The sequence below is a fragment of the Ovis aries genome, chromosome 3 (genome assembly GCF_016772045.2).
Source record: "Ovis aries strain OAR_USU_Benz2616 breed Rambouillet chromosome 3, ARS-UI_Ramb_v3.0, whole genome shotgun sequence".
Taxonomy (NCBI): Eukaryota; Metazoa; Chordata; class Mammalia; order Artiodactyla; family Bovidae; genus Ovis; species Ovis aries.
This window is the reverse complement of record NC_056056.1, coordinates 34259659-34279491: the sequence shown is the minus strand read 5'-3', so window position 1 is coordinate 34279491 and position 19833 is coordinate 34259659. Positions and strand designations below refer to the sequence as shown.

General features: G+C 41.2%; 1 long non-coding RNA gene across 4 annotated transcripts in view; it reads left to right on the top strand.

The window, feature by feature from the left end:
• Nucleotides 1–394: 394 nt before the first annotated feature.
• The window catches only part of LOC121819017 (uncharacterized), a 44258-nt gene continuing 24819 nt past the window's right edge, over nucleotides 395–19833 (top strand). For 2 of the 4 annotated variants that reach the window (XR_006059136.2, XR_009599782.1), the window contains exons 1-2: nucleotides 395–4715; nucleotides 9903–10204. This is a non-coding gene — a long non-coding RNA (uncharacterized LOC121819017). Of the gene's footprint in view, nucleotides 4716–9868; nucleotides 10205–19833 lie in introns of all 4 variants that reach the window. The other 2 variants (XR_009599784.1, XR_009599783.1) reach the window with 2 other exon arrangements.

Genomic DNA, 19833 nt, shown 5'->3' with positions numbered 1-19833 from the left:
CAAACAGTAGGACATGACTGAGCAACTAACACTTTTCACTTTATCATTAACAGATTAAAGCAAAAATCTCACAAGATACAGGAAAGGTGTTTATAAGGTCAACCTTCATATAGGAGAAAATTTAGTACTCGAAGGACTTCCCCAACCTGATTAAGGGGCTTTCCTGGTGGCGCAGAGGTTAAAGCGTCTGCTTGCAATGTGGGAGACCTGGGTTCAATCCCTGGGTCGGGAAGATCCCCTGGAGAAGGAAATGGCAACCCACTCCAGTATTCTTGCCTGGAGAATCCCATGGATGGAGGAGCTTGGTGGGCTACAGTCCATGGGTCACAAAGAGTCGGACATGACTGAGCGACTTCACTTTCACTTTCTTTCATGGAAAAAAAAAGTAGGGGTTGGGAGGCTTCCCTGGTAGCTCAGATGGTAAAGAATCTGCCTGCATTGTGGGAGACCTGGGTTCGATCCCTGGGTTGAGAAGATCCCCTGGAGGAGGGCATGGCAACCCACTCCACTATTCTTGCCTGGAGAACTCCCATGGACAGAGGAGCCTGTGGGCTACAGTCCGTGGGGTCACAAAGAGTTGAAGATGACTGAGCGACACAGCACATGAAAAAAAATACTACAACAAAATGTTAAAAAGGATAATCAAAGTTAAAGATAAAATAATTCAATTCATTCTTTTAACTATAATCATTTTTTTAAGAAAAAGGGAAACAGGATAAGAAAGCTGTGGTACATATACACAATGGAATATTACTCAGCTATTAAAAAGAATGAATTTGAATCAGTTCTAATGAGGTGGATGAAACTGGAGCCTATTATATAGAGTGAAGTAAGTCAGAAAGAAAAATACCAATACAGTATATTAATGCGTATATATGGAATTTAGAAAGATGGTAACGGTGACCCTATATGCAAGAGAGCAAAAGAGACACAGATGTAAAGAACAGACTTTTGGACTCTGTGGGAGAAGGTGAGGGTGGGATGACTTGAGAGAACAGCATTGAAACATGTATATTACCATATGTGAAATAGATCGCCAGTCCAGATTTGATGCATGAGACAGGGTTCTCAGGGCTGGTGCACTGGGATGACCCTGAGGGATGGGATTGGGAGGGAGGTAGGAGGGGGGTTCAGGATGGGGGACACATGTATACCCATGGCTGATTCATGTCAACGTATGGCAAAAATCACTACAATATTGTAAAGTAATTAGCCTCCAATTAAAACAAATAAATTAATTTACAAAAAAGGGAAAAAGGAAAAAAAATTTAGTGATGAAATGTTGAAAGCTCTCTCTTTGAGATCAGGAACAAGATAAGCATGCCTGCTATTACAACTTCATTTTATCCTTGAATTAATATTGTAGTCAGCAGGCACACAAAAGCTCAAAACAAAAGAAAACAGTGATTAATTTGATCATATTGATTGCTTACTGTCGAAGGTGTTGAATTTTTGATCTCCAAAGCAGATTTAGCTTCCAGACCAGGGAACAGGATTGATCACTCAAGAGCTTTTGTGTAGCACAGTTTTATTCAGGTATGAAAAGGGATAGAGAAAACTTCTGACATAGACATCAGAAGGGGGATGCAGAGTGCCCCCCTTGCTAGTGTTAGCAAGGAAGTTACATACTTTTTAAATTATCATTACAGTAAATCAAAAGAATGTCTCAAAGTTGTAAAGATGTTACTAGACCCACTCCCATAATTTACATTTAAAGATAACAGGGTTAGCCAGAAGGTTTTCAGGAAGGAGAAACAGTCCTCAAGCAGGATACATTGTTGTCATATAATCCTTAGTACAGCGTTTAAACTGAGTCGTTCATTGTGTAATCATCAGTTCCCCACTTAAAGAAAAAAATGTTTTATGTGCCTAAGATAAGGAATGTAGAGAAAAAAAAAAAAAAACCATGACATTTGTCCTTTCATCCTCCTTGAGAATTCCAGTCTCCTATCTCCTCCTTGAGAACCCTGGATCCCTTTTTCCTCCTTGGGGACCCCGGACTTCTTTTCAACCTGCCTAGGAATTGACTCTCTCAGCATTAAACTTAAAAACTTCCTTCCAATAAAGCTCAGTTCAGTTCAGTTGCTCAGTCTTGTTAGACTCTTTGCCACCCCATGGACTGCAGCACTCCAGGCCTTCCTGTCCATCATCAACTCCCAGAGTTTACAATAACTCATGTCCATTGAGTCGGTGATGCCCTCCAACTATCTCATCCTCTGCTGTCCCCTTCTCCTCCCGCCTTCAATCTTTCCCAGCATCAGGGTCTTTTCACAACATTGATTTCTTTGCATCAGGTGGCCAAAGTATCGGAGTTTCACCTTCAGCATCAGTCCTTCCAATGAATATTCAGGACTGATTTCCTTTAGGATGGACTGGTTGGATCTCCTTGCAGTCCAAGGGACTCACAAGAGTCTTCTCCAACACCACAGTTCAAAAGCATTAATTCTTTGGCATTCAGCTTTCTTTATAGTCCAACTCCCATATCCACCCATGACCACTGGAAAGACCATAGCTTTGACTAGATGGACCTTTGTTGGCAAAGTAATGTCTCTGATTTTTAATACGCTGTCTAGGTGTCATAACTTTTCTTCCAAGGAACAAGAGTCTTTTAATTTCATGGCTGCAGTCACCATCTGCAGTGATTTTGGAGCCCCAAATATAAAGTCTGTCACTGTTTCCATTGTTTCCCCATCTATTTGCATGAAGTGACGGGATCAGATGCCATGATCTGAGTTTTCTGAATGTTGAGTTTTAAGCCAACTTTTTCACTCTCTTCTTTTACTTTCATCAAGAGGCTCTTTAGTTCTTCTTTGCTTGCTGCCATAGTGTGGTGTCATCTGCATATTTGGGGTTATTGATATTTCTCCTGGCAATCTTGATTCCAGCATGTGCTTCATCCAGTCCAGCGTTTCTCATGATGTACTCTGCATATAAGTTAAATAAGCAGGGTGACAATATACAGCCTTGACACATACTCCTTTCCCAATTTGGAACCAGTCTGTTGTTCCATGTCCAGTTCTAATTGTTGCTTCTTGACCTGCACAGATTCTCAGGAGGCAGGTCAGGTAGTCTGGTATTCCCATCTCTTGAAGAATTTTCCACAGTTTATTGTGATCCACACAGTCAAAAGCTTTGGCATAGTCAATTAAGCAGAAGTAGATGTTTTTTCTGAAATTCTCTCTTTCCAGTAAAGTCAGTTCAGTTAAGTCACTCAGTCGTGTCTGACTCTTTGTGGCCCCATGAATCGAAGCATGCCAGGCCTCCCTGTCCATCACCAACTCCTGGAGTTTACCCAAACTCATGTCCATGGAGTCGGTGAGGCCATCCAGCCATCTCATCCTCTGTCGTCCCCTTCTCCTCCTGCCCCCAATACCTCCCAGCATCAGGGCCTTTCCCATGAGTCAACTCTGTATGAGGTGGCCAAAGTATTGGAGTTTCAGCTTCAGCATCAGTCCTTCCAATGAACACCCAGGACTGATCTCCTTTAGGATGGACTGGTTGGATCTCCTTGCAGTCCAAGGGACTCTCAAGAGTCTTCTCCAACACCACAGTTCAAAAGCATCAATTCTTCACCGCTCAGCTTTCTTCACAGTTTAACTCTCACATCCATACATGACCACTCAAAAAACCATAGCCTTGACTAGACGGACCTTTTTGGCAAAATAATGTCTCTGATTTTTAATATGCTGTCAAGGTTGGTCATGACTTTTCTTCCAAGGAGTAAGCGTCCTTCAATTTCATGGCTGCAATCACCAACTGCAGTGATTTTGGAGCCCCCAAAATAAAGTCTGACACTGTTTCCACTGTTTCCCCATCTATTTCCCACGAAGTGATGGGACCAGATGCCATGATCTTAGTTTTCTGAATGTTGAGTTTTAAGCCAACTTTTTCACTCTCCTCTTTCACTTTCATCAAGAGGCTTTTTAGTTCCTCTTCACTTTCTGCCATAAGGGTGGTGTCATCTGCATATCTGAGGTTATTGATATTTCTCCCGGCAATCTAGATTCCAGCTTGTGCTTCATTCAGCCCAGCGTTTCTCATGATGTACTCTGCATAGAAGTTAAATAAGCAGGGTGACAATATACAGCCTTGACGTACTCCTTTTCCTATTTGGAACCAGTCTGTTGTTCCATGTCCAGTTCTAACTGTTGCTTCCTGACCTGCATACAAGTTTCTCAAGAGGCAGGTCAGGAGGTCTGTATTCCCATCTCTTGAAGAATTTTCCACAGTTTATTGTGATCCACACAGTCAAAGGCTTTGGCATAGTCAATAAAGCAGATGTAGATGTTTTTCTGGAACGCTCTTGCTTTTTCCATGATCTAACAGACGTTGGCAATTTGATCTCTGGTTCCTCTGCCTTTTCTAAAACCAGCTTGAACATCTGGAAGTTCACAGTTCACGTATTGCTGAAGCCTGGCTTGGAGAATTTTGAGCGTTACTTTACTAGTGTGTGAGTTGAATGCAATTGTGTGGTAGTTCGAGCATTCTTTTGCATTGCCTTTCTTTGGGATTGGAATGAAAACTGATCTTTTCCAGTCCTGTGGCCACTGCTGTGTTTTCCAGATTTGCTGGCATGTTGAGTGCAGCACTTTCACAGCATCATCTTTCAGGATTTGAAATAGCTCAACTGGAATTCCATCAGCTCCACTACCTTTGTTCATAGTGATGCTCTCTAAGGCCCACTTGACTTCACATTCCAGGATGTCTGGCTCTAGGTGAGTGATCATACCATCATGATTATCTTGGTCATGAAGATCTTTTTTGTACAGTTCTTCCGTGTATTCTTGCCACCTCTTCTTAATATCTTCTGCTTCTGTTAGGTCCATACCATTTCTGTCCTTTATCGAGCCCATCTTTGCGTGAAATGTTCCCTTGGTATCTCTGATTTTCTTGCAGAGATCTCTAGTCTTTCCCATTCTGTTCTTTTCCTCTATTTCTTTGCATTGATCACTGAGGAAGGCTTTCTTATCTCTCCTTGCTATTCTTTGAAACTCTGCATTCAGATGCTTATATCTTTCCTTTTCTCCTTTGCTTTTCACTTCTCTTCTTTTCACAGCTATTTGTAAGGCCTCCTCATTCAGCCATTTTGCTTTTTTGCCTTTCTTTTCTATAGTAGTAAGTAAAGTCGCTCAGTCGTGTCCAACTCTTTGCGACCCCATGGACTGTAGCCTACCAGGCTCCTCCCTCCATGGGATTCTCCAGGCAAGAGTACTGGAGTGGGTTGCCATTTCCTTCTCCAGCGGATCTTCCCGACCCAGGGATCAAACCCGGGTCTCCCACATTCCAGGCAGATGGTTTAACCTCTGAGCCACCGTGTCTTTCCAATAAAAGATACCATTAAAAGAGTGAAAAAGACAACATACAAAAAGTAGAGAAAATCTATTTGTGATACATGCTGCGGTTTAGTCACTGAGTTGAATCCAACTCTTTTGTGACCCCATGGAGTGTAGCTTGCCAGTGTCAACTAAAAGAACATGTACAACTTGAGAGTTGTGAGTTAAGTTTTATTTGGGGCAAAATGAGAACTGCAGCCTGGGAGGCAGCATCTCAGATAGCTCTGAGAGACTGCTGCAAAGTGTCAGTGGGGGAAAGTCAATATACAAGGTTTTGGTGAAGGGGGAGTTCAGTACCATGAAGCACTCATTTTTCAAAAGGTTTTTTTGTTAATCATGAGGATCTGATGTCACCATGAAGGGATTTAGTGCTTCTCTAGATATGAGGAGATGCAAGGATGGAGATCATAAAATCTGTTCCTAAAAACATCCAACTATCTAAAGACCTGTCCCACCAGATTCTCTGGAGCACAGAGTGCCTCTCTCCACCCTGAACTCCCTCAGGGTGTTGAAAGTCAACTGCTATAGCAGCATGGAGCTCAAGCTCATAGAGGCAGGTGGCAAACGCATTTGTTGTTCAGTGATTGGCAATGCTCTTGGTAAATGCTAATTTGTAGTTGACACCAGGCTCCTCTGTCCATGGGATTTCCCAGGCAAGAATGCTGGAGTGGGTTGCCATTTCCTTCACCAAGGAATCTTTTTGATCCAGGGATCAAACCCTTGTCTCCTGTATCTACCTGAATTGTCATGCAGGTTCTTCACCACTGATCCACCAGGGAAGCCACTTAAAGAACTTAAAGAACCTCTAAGAGTCGATATGAGAAAGACAAATCATCCGATTAAAAATGGGGGAAATAATTTAAGTTGACATTTTACAAGAATGGAAATCCAAATTCCATAAGGAATTCAGCCTTATTAGTAACCAGGGATCTGCCAATTAAAGCCGAAATAGGGAAATCTGTGGCGATCCAGTGGTTAGGACTCTGAGCTTCCATTTCAGGGGGTCTCAATCCATGGTTTGGAGAAGGAAATGGCAACCCACTCCAGTGTTCTTGACTGGAGAATCCCAGGGACGGGGGAGCCTGATGGGCTGCCATCTATGGGGTCGCACAGAGTCGGACACGACTGAAGCGACTTAGCAGCAGCAGCAGCAGCAATCCATGGTTGGGGAACAAAGATCTCACAAGCAAAATGGCAAAAAAAAAAAAAAAAGAAAAGAAAAAAGATAAGCCAAAACAAGATACATTTGCATACTCACCAGATTGGCAAAAAAACTCCAGGTACAGTTGGGAACATTGATTTGATTTGTGCTAAGGCGGCTATCAGTTCAGTTCAGTTTAGCCACTCAGTCATGTCCGACTCTTCATGACCCCATGGACTACAGCATGCCAGGCCTCCCTGTCCATCACTCAAACTCATCTCCATTGAGTCAGTGATGCCATCCAACCATCTCATCCTCTGTCGTCCCCTTGTCCTCCCGCCTTCAATCTTTCCCAGCATCAGGGTCTTCTCAAATGAGTCAGCTCTTTGCATCAGGTGGCCAAAGTATTGGAGTTTTAGCTTCAACATCAGTGCTTCCAATGAACACTCAGGACTGATTTCCTTTAGGATGGACTGGTTGGATCTCCTTACAGTCCAAGGGACTCTCAAGAGTCTTCTCCAACACCACAGTTCAAAAGCATCAACTCTTTGGTGCTCATCTTTCTTTATAGTCCAACTCTCACATCCACACATGACTACCGGAAAAGATGGCTATAAGACCTTCTAGAACTAACACCCAAAAAAGATGTCCTTTTCATTATAGGGGACTGGAATGCAATAGTAGGAAGTCAAGAAATACCTGGAGTAACAGGCAAATTTGGCCTTGGAGTACAGAGTGAAGCAGGGCAAAGGCTAACAGAGTTTTGCCAAGAGAATGCACTGGTCATAGCAAACACCTTCTTCCAATAGCACAAGTGAAGACTCTACACGTGGACATCACCAGATGGTCAACACTGAAATCAGATTGGTTATATTCTTTGCAGTCAAAGGTGGAGAAGCTCTATACAATCAGCAAAAACAAGACGGGGAGCTGACTGTGGCTCAGATCATAAACTCCTTATTACCAAATTCAGACTTAAATTGAAGAAAGTAGGGAAAATCACTGGAGAAGGCAATGGCACCCCACTCCAGTGTTCTTGCCTGGAGAATCACAGGGATGGGGGAGCCTGGTGGGCTGCCGTCTGTGGTGTCGCACAGAGTCGGACACGACTGAAGTGACTTAGCAGCAGCAGCAGCAGCAGCAGGGAAAATCACTAGGCCATTCAGGTTTGACCTAAATCAAATCCCTTACGATTGATTATACAGTGGAAATGACAAATAGATTCAAGGGATTAGATCTGATAGACAGAGTGTCTGAAGAACTATGGACGGAGATTCGAGACACTGTACAGGAGACAGTGATCAAGACCATCCCCAAGAAAAAGAAATACAAAATGGCAAAATGGTTGTCTGAGGAGGCCTTACAAACAGCTATGGAAAGAAGAGAAGCAAAAAGCAAAGGAAAAAAGGAAAGATATACCCATTTGAATGTACAGTTCCAAGGAAGAGCAGGGAGAGATAAGAAAGCCTTGCTCAGTGATCAATGCAAAGAAATAAAGGAAAACAATAGAAAGGGAAAGACTAGAGTCTCTTCAAGAAATTGAGAGCTACCAAGGGAAACATTCATGCAAAGATGGGCACAATAAAAGACAGAAATGGTATGGACCTAATGGAAGCAGAAGATATTAAGAAGAGGCGGCAAGAATACACAGAAGGACTGTACAAAAAATATCTTCATGACCAAGATAATCATGATGGTGTGATCACTTACCTAGAGCCAGACATCCTGGAATGTGAAGTCAAGTGGGCCTTAGGAAGTATCACTATGAATAAAGGTAGTGGACATGATGAAATTCCAGTTGAGCTATTTCAAATCCTGAAAGATGATGCTATGAAAGTGCTGCACTCAACATGCCAGCAAATCTGGAAAACTCAGCAGTGGCCACAGGACTGGAAAAGGTCAGTTTTCATTCCAATCCCAAAGAAAGGCAATGCGAAAGAATACTCAAACTACCACACAATTGCACTCATCTCACATGCTAGTAAAGTAATGCTCAAAATTCTCCAAGCCAGGCTTCAGCAATACGTGAACCGTGAACTTCCAACTTGCCAACATCTGTTAGATCATGGAAAAAGCAAGAGAGTTCCAGAAAAACATCTACTTCTGCTTTATTGACTATGCCAAAGCCTTTGACTGTGTGGATCACAATAAACTGTGGAAAATTCTGAAAGAGATGGGAATACCAGACCACCTAACCTGCCTTCTGAGAAATCTGTATGCAGGTCAAGAAGCAACAGTTAGAACTGGACATGGAACAACAGACTGGTTCCAAATCGGGAAAGGAGTACGTCAAGGCTGTATATTGTCACCCTGCTTATTTAACTTCTATGCAGAATACATCATGAGAAACGCTCGACTGGATGAAGCACAAGCAGGAATCAAGATTGCCAGGAGAAATATCAATAACCTCAGATATGCAGATGACACCACCCTTCTGGCAGAAAGTGAAGAGGAACTAAAAAGCCTCTTGATAAAAGTGAAAGAGAAGAGTGAAAAAGTTGGCTTAAAACTCAACATTCAGAAAACTAAGATCGTGGCATCTGGTCCCGTCACTTCATGGCAAATAGATGGGGAAACAGTGGAAACAGTGTCAGACTTTATTTTGGGGGCTCCAAAATCACTGCAGTTGGTGATTGCGGCCATGAAATTAAAAGAGTCTTGCTCCTTGGAAGAAAAGTTATGACCAACCTAGACAGCATATTAAAAAGCAGAGCCATTACTTTGCCAACAATGGTCTGTCTAGTCAAAGCTATGGTTTTTCCAATAACCATATGTGGATGTGAGAGTTGGACTATAAAGAAAGCTGAGCACCAAAGAATTGATGCTTTTGAACTGTGGTGTTGGAGAAGACTCTTGAGAATCCCTTGGACTCCAAGGAGATCCAACCAGTCCATCCTGAAGGAAATCAGTCCTGAATATTCATTGGAAGGACTGATGAAGCTGAAACTCCAATACTTTAGCCACCTGATGTAAAGAACTGGCTCTTGTAAAGACCTGATGCTGGGAAACATTGAAGGCTGGAGGAGAAGGGGACGACAGAGGATGAGATGGTTGGAGGGCATCACTGACTCAATAGACATGAATTTGAATGAACTCTGGGAGTACCAACTCCCAGGCTGGACAGCGAGGCCTGGCATGCTGCAGTCCATGCCGTTGGAAAGAGTCAGACACAACTGAAGACGGCTACAGTTTTACTCATTACTGCTTTTGCGTCATAAATGTGAATGTCCACAGAGTGGAAAGGGCACATTACATCTTTTCTTTTTTTTTCAATTAAAAAAAAATCTTCACAAAAATTTTAATTGCAGGATAATTGCTTTACAATGTTGTGTTGGTTTCTGCTATATAACAATGTGAATCAGCTATAGGTATAACTAATCTCCTCTGTCTTGAGCCTCCCTCCTACCCCTCCCATCCTACCCTTCTAGGTCACCATGAAGCACCAAGGTGAGCTCCCTCTGCTATACAGCTGCTTCCTGCTGCTGCTGGTACTGCTGCTAAGTCGCTTCAGTCGTGTCCGACTCTGTGCGACCCCATAGACGGCAGCCCACCAGGCTCCCCCTGTCCCTGGGATTCTCCAAGCAAGAACACTGAAATGGGTTGCCATTCCCTTCTCCAATGCATGAAAGTGGAAAGTGAAAGTGAAGTCGCTCAGTCATGTCCGACTCTTCGAGACCCCGTGGACTGCAGCCTACTAGGCTCCTCCGTTCACGGGATTTTCCAGGCAAGAGTACTGGAGTGGGGTGCCATTGCCTTCTCCATGCTTCCTGCTAGCTATCCCTTTTACACATGGTGGCATATATATGTCAGTGCTACTCTCTCAATTCAGATCACTTTCTCCTTCCCCTACTGTGTCTACAAGCCTGTTCTCTATGTCTGCCTCTCTATTCCTGCCCTGCGAATAGGCTCATCAGTATCATTTTTATAGGTTCCATATATATACGTTAATGTATTTGTTTTTCTCTTTTTACTTACTTCACTTTGTATAACAAGCTCTAGGTTCATCCACTTCACTACAACTGGCCCAAATGCATTCCTTTTTATGGCTGAGTAATATTTCATTGTATACATGTACCCCAATTTCTTTATCCATTCATCTGTTGATAGACATCTAGGGTGCTTCCATGTTCTAGCTATTGTTAATTGTGCTGCTATGAACATTGGGGTACATATGTCTTTTTGAATTATGGTTTTCTCAGGTACAAGCCCAGTAGTGGATTGCTGGGTCATATGGTAGTTTTATTTCTAGTTTTTTAAGGAATTGCCATAGTGGCTGTATAAGTTTACATTCCCGCCAACAGTGCAAGAGGGTTCCCTTTTCTCCACATCTTCTCCAGCATTTATTATTTGTAGATTTTTTGATGATGACCATTCTGACTGGTATGAGGTGATACTTTATTGTAGTTTCAATTTGCATTTCTGTAATAATGAGCAATGTTGAGCATCTTTTCATATGTTTGTTGACCATCTATATGTCTTCTTTGGAGGAATATCTATTTAGATCTTCCAAGCATTTTTTGATTGGGTTGTTTGTTTTTCTGATATTGAGCTTCATGAACTGCTTGTATATTTTGGAGATTAATCCTTCGTCAGTTGCTTCATTTGAAATTATTTTCTCCCATTCTGAAGGTTGTCTTTTCATCTTGTTTATAGTTTCCTTTGCTGAGCGAAAGCTTTTAAGTTTTTCTCTGATAAAGGAGACGAGAATATACAATGGAGAAAAGACTGCGTCTTCAATAAGTGGTGCTTTGAAATCTGGACAGCTACATTTGAAAGAATGAAATTAGAACACTTCCTAACACCACACACAAAAATAAACTCAAAATGGATTAAAGACCTAAATGTAAGGCCAGACAATATAAAACTCTTAGAAGAAAACCTAGGCAGAACACTCTTTGACATAAACCACAGCAAGATCCTCTTTGACCCACCTCCTAGAGTAATAGAAATAAAAGCAAAAATAAACAAATGGGAACTAATTAAACTTAAAAGCTTTTGCACAGCAAAGGAAGCTATAAATAAGATGAAAAGGCACATTACATCTTAGTAGTATCATAGGAGAATATAGCTTTAACTTCAGTGACTCCTCGATAAGGTCCCTGGGACCCCTAGAGGTTCACGGACCACACTTTGAGAATTGTTGCTCTAAAACAGGAAACAAAAAAGAACTTTCATAGCAACACAGTAACCTCAAACTGAAGGCTAAAAGTTCATAAAAACTAGTGTTACATTCATACAGGAATGCTTTACAGCAACGACAAAAAATTAACCACAGCCACATACATTAATAAGCTAGTGTTGAATTTAAAAAAAAAAGGAAAGTCACAGAAGAAAATCCTGTGTTTTCATTTGTCAAAGTTCAAAGCAGAATAAAAATAAGTTCCATTGTTTATGGACCCATACAAAGGTGGTAAAATCATAAAGAAAACAAGGAAATGATTAATCCCCAAAGCCAGGAGAGTGGCTACCTAGAGGGAAATGGGTGGATGATGTGATCAGGGAGTGGCTTTGCAGATACCAGCTGTATTCTAGTTCCTCACTGTGTGGGAATATCTTAAAGATTCACTCTAAACATTGCAATATATCTTATATGCTCTAGGTATATTTCTCAGTAATTAAAAACTCTGATGTGTGATAGTCATAGACATAGCTCTCATTTTCAATATATTCTTAAGAAGAAAGAAAAAGAAGAAAAGCGAGATGCAGAATAATACATAATACATAATATGCCACCTTTTGTAGGATAAATGAGAAGGAAAAGAATACATTAATACTTGTCTTAATGCTTCTGTTGATAGACACACAGACTATTGCTGGAAAGGTATGGAGGCAACTAACAACGATGAAGGCTGTAAGAAGGGCTGGAATGATAAGGAGACTGGGCTGGAAGGGGAGCCTTTTCTTTCATCTTTTGGCACCTTTTACACATTTTGCTTTTGAACAATTCATGCATTACCAATACTAAAATATTTTTTTAAAAACCTGTACATCTGGAAGTTTAAAAATACTTCTAAATAACAGCTGCATTAAATACAAATCTTACTGGAAATTATAAACCATTTAGAAGCTTACTGCAACTTGAGCATTACATAGCAAAAAACGGCTTTAAGTAAGCTTTTAAATCTTGAATAATCTGATGGGCAAATACATCTCATTTAATTTGCTTTTGTTGGTTGCTGTTGAGTTTGAGCTTCTTTTCTTCCTCCTCTTTCTTTTTCTTCTTTCATTTGTATTTTTCTATGAAATTCCTGGTCATGTCCTCTGTTGGTTTAAATTATTGTTGTCAGAATTCTGTATATTTTCTGGATATTCATTCAATGCAATAATTTTTTTCTCCTACATTTTTCTCATTTCTTCCAACTTTTATTATAGCATTTCTTTTAATAGAAGTTTTATATTTTATAAGGACAAATCTTGCAGCTTTTTATGGTTTCTGGGTTTTGTATTTTGCTTAGGAAGGCTTTCTCCACCCCAATATTATTAAAAATATAGTTTAAAATACTTTACCTCGCCCCCACCTCCACCACAAATGTTTAACTACTTGGACCATCTGTGCTTGATGTGATGGGCCAGGAGGTTCAATCTAAAATTATTTTTCCTTCAGTGGATAGCCAATTATGTCATATGATTTATTGAAAAAAAGCCACCCTTCCTTCATAGATTTTAAACATTGCCTGTATTGTTAGTTCCATATGGATCTGTTTCTGCATTTTATTCTATTCCATTGATCTATTTTTAATCCTTTGGTTTTATATTGCTAAATCTATTTCTAAAATATTAATATAGATTTATATATTAAAAATATAATTTTATTTTTTTATTTTTGGCTGTGCTGGGACTTTGTTGCTGCTCGGGCTTTCCTCTAGTTGTGGTGTGCAGGCTTCTCATTGTGGTGGCTTCTCTAGGGTGTGTCGGCTTCGGTAGTTGTGACATGTGGGCTTAGTTGCTCTATGGCACCTGGGATCTTCCCAGACCAGAGATCAAACCCATGTCTCCAGCATTGGCAGGCAGATTCTTTACCACTGGGCCACCAGGGAAGCCCCAGCTTTATGTATTTTTATATTTATGTTGCAAATATTTATATTTATATAAATATAAAATAAATATAAATATAAAAATTTTATATTTATATTTCAAATTCCCATGCAATAATCTTTTTCAGATTTTTTTGACTGTCATTTAATACTTTATCTTTCGGAAGAGAATCAGAATTCTTAAATTCCAATTTAAAAGTCCTGTTAGGATTTGACTGGGGTTGCAATGAATTTATAGATTAATTTGATTGTTTTGGATGACAATAGCATAGAAAAGTCTTTTGCATGGTGATGTAAGTACCAGATTCGAGTGGCTTTCCATGCAGTCTCCTTTGTGAATTTCTGTTGTTTGATTCTGACAGGCAGTTCCAGGAAGCCATCACTATCTGAGTTGTCCACAAGAGGTTCTTGATATCCAAAGTGTTGATGGTGCTTACAGTGGGCTCTGCTCTGTCTTTGGGTAAACGCTATAACTTCAAATTGGCAGGCCGGGTTAGATGCAAAGAGCCTATTTAACTTACAATATTTCCAAACAGAAGTGCACTGGTAATCCTAAGTAGTTTACTTAACTACCTCAGTGACTGAGAAATACCCTCTATTTACTCTACAAAACATACTAAACAGTGACGGAAATTCATTAAAATTTCAGAGCTAGTAACCTAGCTCCTGCTGGTGGGGTTGTATAGTTACCAGTTATTAGCTCTGGTTTTTTTTTTTTTTTCAAAAACCTGTATTTGTCAGTTGTACTTGATACTGATTGTAATTACATACAATCACCGTGTTGTCAGATGTCAGAGCCCCTGTGGACACCCCGGGAGGGCAAACTTTCCTTTGCTAACACACCCTGGCTGGGACAGGGAGGGGTGCTCCCTAGAGGTCGCCAGTGACACTGTGGGGGTGGGGTCTATTTTCTGACTCTATGGATTTGCCTGTTCTAAACATTTCACATCAATGGAATCAACAAATATGTGGCCCTTTGTAACTGCCTTCTTTCACTTACCATGTTTTTAAGATTCATCCACATTATAGCATCTGTCAGTACTTCACTGTTTTTTATTGTCAAATAATATTTCATTGTGGAGGAGGTAATGGCAACCCACTCCAGTATTCTTGCCGGGAAAGTCCTATAAATGGAGGAGCCTGGCAAGCTATCGTCCACGGGGTTGCAAAGAGTCAAACACTACAAAGCTACTGAGCATGAACGTTAATATTTTCATTGTGTGATTATACCACATTTTGCTTATTCATTCATCAGTTGGTAAATATTGGCATTGTTTCCTCTTTTTGGAAGCTATGAATAATGTTGCAATCAATATCCACATGCAAACTTTTATGTGGGTAAGTATTTCCATTTCTCTTGATTGTACACCTAGGAGTGGAATTGCTGAGTAATATGCTAATTCTGTGTGTAATCTTTTAAATGATTACCAGACTGTTTCCCAAGGTGGCTGCAAATTTTACATTCCTACCAGAAATGTATGAGAGTTCCTATTTCTTACTATTCTTCCTCTTTTTTAAAAAATGAACTTTTCATTTTATATTGACGTATATAGCTGGTTAACAATGTTGTGACAGTTTCGAGTGTGCAGCAGAGAGACTTCAGCCATGCATATACATGTATCCATTCTCCCTCAAACTCCCCTCTCATCCAGGCTGCCATGTAACATTGAACAGAGTTCCCTGTGTTGTACAGTAGGTCTTCGTTGGTTATTCATTTTAAATATAGCAGTGTGTATGTTGATTTTAAACTCCCTAAGTATCCTTTCTTTCATCCTTGACCCTCCCCCTCCCATCACCGTAGCAATCATAAATTCATTCTCAAATAAGTCTGTGAGTCTGTATTTTGTAAATAAGTTCATTTGTATCATTTCTTTTTAGATTCTGCATGTAAGTGATATTTCCCTCTCTCTGTCTGACTTATTTCACTCAGCATGACAATCTCTAGGTCTCTCCACATTGCTGCAATGGCATTCCATCCTTCTGTACGACTGGGCTGTATTCCATTGCATATATGTACTACATCTTTATCCATTCCTCTGTCGGTGACTGCAGCCATGAAATTAAAAGACGCTTACTCCTTGGAAGAAAAGTTATGACCAACCTAGATAGCATATTCAAAAGCACAGACATTACTTTGTCGGCTAAGGTCCGTCTAGTCAAGACTATGGTTTTTCCTGCGGTCATGTATGGATGTGAGAGTTGGACTGTGAAGAAGGCTGAGCGCCGAAGAATTGATGCTTTTGAACTGTGGTGTTGGAGAAGACTCTTGAGAGTCCCTTGGACTGTAAGGAGATCCAACCAGTCCATTCTGAAGGAGATCAGCCCTGGGATTTCTTTGGAAGGAATGATGCTAAAGCTGAAACTCCAGTACTTTGGTCAACTCATGGGAAGAGTTGACTCATTGGAAAAGACTCTGATGCTGGGAGGGATTGGGGGCAGGAGGAGAAGAGGATGACAGAGGGTGAGATGGCTGGATGGCATCACTGACTCGATGGACGTGAGTCTGAGTGAACTCCGGGAGTTGGTGATGAACAGGGAGCCTGGCGTGCTGCGATTCATGGGGTCGCAAAGAGTCGGACACGACTGAGCGACTGAACTGAACTGAACTGCATTTCCTTTAAGTCAATTATGTAGAGCTCTTTTACAAACCAGTTTTGACAACGTCACACATCTGCCACACACACACATATAGATGCATACAAACACAAAAACAGACAGAGACCCCACATTTCAAAATTTCAGCTGTGATTCAGATATGACAATATAATATCCAGATGTTACAAAAGAAATGCAATTCAAACTGGGTCTGCCTGATGGAACAAATGAAGGTCATCTGTTTCAATGACTAAATCCTTTTTACTAGTATTTATGGAGACGACGTTTAAGATTTGTATTAGCCCTTGACAAGTCACAGCTATTTGTAAGGCCTCCTCAGACAGCCATTTTGCTTTTTTGCATTTCTTTTCCATGGGGATGGTCTTCATCCCTGTCTCCTCTACAATGTCACAAACCTCATTCCATAGTTCATCAGGCACTCTATCTATCAGATCTAGGCCCTTAAATCTATTTCTCACTTCCACTGTACAATCATAAGGAATTTGATTTAGGTCTAGCAGTTTTCCCTACTTTCTTCAATTTAAGTCTGAATTTGGCAATAAGGAGTTCATGATCTGAGCCACAGTCAACTCCTGGTCTTGTTTTTGTGGACTGTATAGAGCTTCTCCATCTTTGGCTGCATAGAATATGATCAATCTGGTTTCAGTGTTGACCATCTGGTGATGTCCATGTGCAGAGTCTTCTCTTGTGTTGTTGGAAGAGGGTGTTTGCTATGACCAGTGCATTTTCTTGGCAAAACTCTATTAGTCTTTGCCCTGCTTCATTCCGCATTCCAAGGCCAAATTTGCCTGTTACTCCAGGTGTTTCTTGACTTCCTACTTTGGCATTCCAGTTCCCTATAATGAAAAGGACATCTCTTGGGGGTGTTAGTTCTAAAAGGTCTTGTAGGTCTTCATAGAACCGTTCAACTTCAGCTTCTTCAGCATTACTGGTTGGGGCAAAGGCTTGGATAACTATGACATTGAATGATTTGCCTTGGAGAAGAACAGAGATCATTCTGTTGTTTTTGAGATTGCATCCAGATACTGCATTTTGAACTCTTTTGTTGACCATGATGGCTACTCCATAAAGAAAGATATAAGCACCTGAATGCAGAGCTCCAAAGAATAGCAAGGAGAGATAAGAAAGCCTTCTTCAGTGATCAATGCAAAGAAATAGAGGAAAAAAACAGAATGGGAAAGACTAGAGATCTCTTCAAGAAAATTAGAGATACCAAGGGAACATTTCACGCAAAGATGGGCTCGATAAAGGACAGAAATGGTATGGACTAACAGAAGCAGAAGATATTAAGAAGAGGTGGCAAGAATACACGGAAGAACAGTACAAAAAAGATCTTCACGATCCAGATAATCATGATGTGATCACTCACCTAGAGCCAGACATCCTGGAATGTGAAGTCAAGTGGGCCTTAGGAAGCATCACTATGAACAAAGGTAGTGGAGCTGATGGAATTCCAGTTGAGCTATTTCAAATCCTGAAAGATGATGCTGTGAAAGTGCTGCACTCAATATGCCAGCAAATTTGGAAAACTCAGCAGTGGCCACAGGACTGGAAAAGGTCAGTTTTCATTCCAATCCCAAAGAAAGGCAATGCAAAAGAATACTCAAACTACCACACAATTGCACTCATCTCACATGCTAGTAAAGTAATGCTCAAAATTCTCCAAGCCAGGCTTCAGCAATACGTGAACCGTGAACTTCCTGATGTTCAAGCTGGTTTTAGAAAAGGCAGAGGAACCAGAGATCAAATTGCCAGCATCCGCTGGATCATGGAAAAAGCAAGAGAGTTCCAGAAAAACATCTATTTCTGCTTTATTGACTATGCCAAAGCTTTTGACTGTGTGGATCACAATAAACTGTGGAAAATTCTGAAAGAGATGGGAATACCAGACCACCTGACCTGCCTCTTGAGAAACCTGTATGCAGGTCAGGAAGCAACAGTTAGATCTGGACATGGAACAACAGACTTGTTCCAAATCGGGAAAGGAGTACGTCAAGGCTGTATATTGTCACCCTGCTTATTTAACTTATATGCAGGCTACATCATGAGAAACGCTGGACTGGAAGAAACACAAGCTGGAATCAAGATTGCCGGGAGAAATATCAATAACCTTAGATATGCAGATAACACCACCCTTAAGGCAGAAAGTGCAGAGGAGCTAAAAAGCCTCTTGATGCAAGTGAAAGTGGAAAGCTAAAAAGCTGGCTTAAAGCTCAACATTCAGAAAATGAAGATCATGGCATCCGGTCCCATCACTTCATGGGAAATAGATGGAGAAACAGTGGAAGCAGTGTCAGGCTTTATTTTTCTGGGCTCCAAAATCACTGCAGATGGTGACTGCAGCCATGAAATTAAAAGACGCTTACTCCTTGGAAGAAAAGTTATGACCAACCTAGAGAGTATATTCAAAAGCACAGACATTACTTTGCCAGCTAAGGTCCGTCTAGTCAAGACTATGGTTTTCCAGTGGTCATGTATGGATGTGAGAGTTGGACTGTGAAGAAGGCTGAGCGCCGAAGAATTGATGCTTTTGAACTGTGGTGTTGGAGAAGACTCTGAGAGTCCCTTGGACTGTAAGGAGATCCAACCAGTCCATTCTGAAGGAGATCAGCCCTGGGATTTCTTTGGAAGGAATGATGCTAAAGCTGAAACTTCAGTACTTTGGCCACCTCATGTGAAGAGTTGACTCATTGGAAAAGACTTTGATGCTGGGAGGGATTGGGGGCAGGAGGAGAAGGGGACGACCTAGGATGAGATGGCTGGATGGCATCACTGACTCGATGGATGTGAGTCTGAGTGAACTCCGGGAGTTGGTGATGGACAGGGAGGCCTGGCGTGCTGCAATTCATGGGGTCGCAAAGAGTCAGACACGACTGAGCGACTGAACTGAACTGAACTTGACAAGTCAAGTTCCAAATTACCTATCCCCTTTTTGTTTTTTCTTTCAATAAATCATAGTTCTGAAATCTGCATTTTTAAAAAGATGGCCTAGATAGGGGGCTTCCCAGGTGGCTCAGTGGTACAGAATCCACCGGCCAATGCAGGAGACTTGGGTTCGACCCCTGGGTCAGGAAGATCCCCTGGAGTAGGAAATGGCAAGCTGCTGCAGTATTCTTGCCTGGAAAATTCCATGGACAGAGGAGCCTGGTGGGCTACAGTCCATGGGTTGCAAAGAGCATACACAAAGAGATCTATGTTATTGACTTAAAGGAAATTAAGTGCTCATATAAATACTCAGAAATACAAGCAAAAAGAGGAGACAAGGTAAATTCCTCCTTGGAGGAACTTTTGTTCCCTAAAGGCCAGAAGTTTTTACTTGCCTCCTAGATAAATAAGGGAGGTTTAGGGAGTGGTACAAAGATTGGTGGACTTGGAATTTTTTCTGGAGCCACACCTCTGATTCTGTAAAGATTAGACTTGTAAAACAAGGACTGGCTTTCATTCCTCAAAGGACTGGGTGGCCACCACAAGGATATCAAAGGACTGCTGTACTGGTATCTCCTTAATGTTTTCAGTAGGGCTCCTCTGAAGGGCCACTGCAGTCCTGAGGGCTAATCCTCAGCTACTTCGGCTAAGTTCTCAGTCACCGAGGACACCTTGTGGCCAGAAAGAGCAAATGTCCCTTGCTCTTCGGAGCTGAAAATTTGTCTCTCATTTCACTAGCAAATGATTTGTTCAGACCAGATATTGACTTTTTTTTAAAGTCATA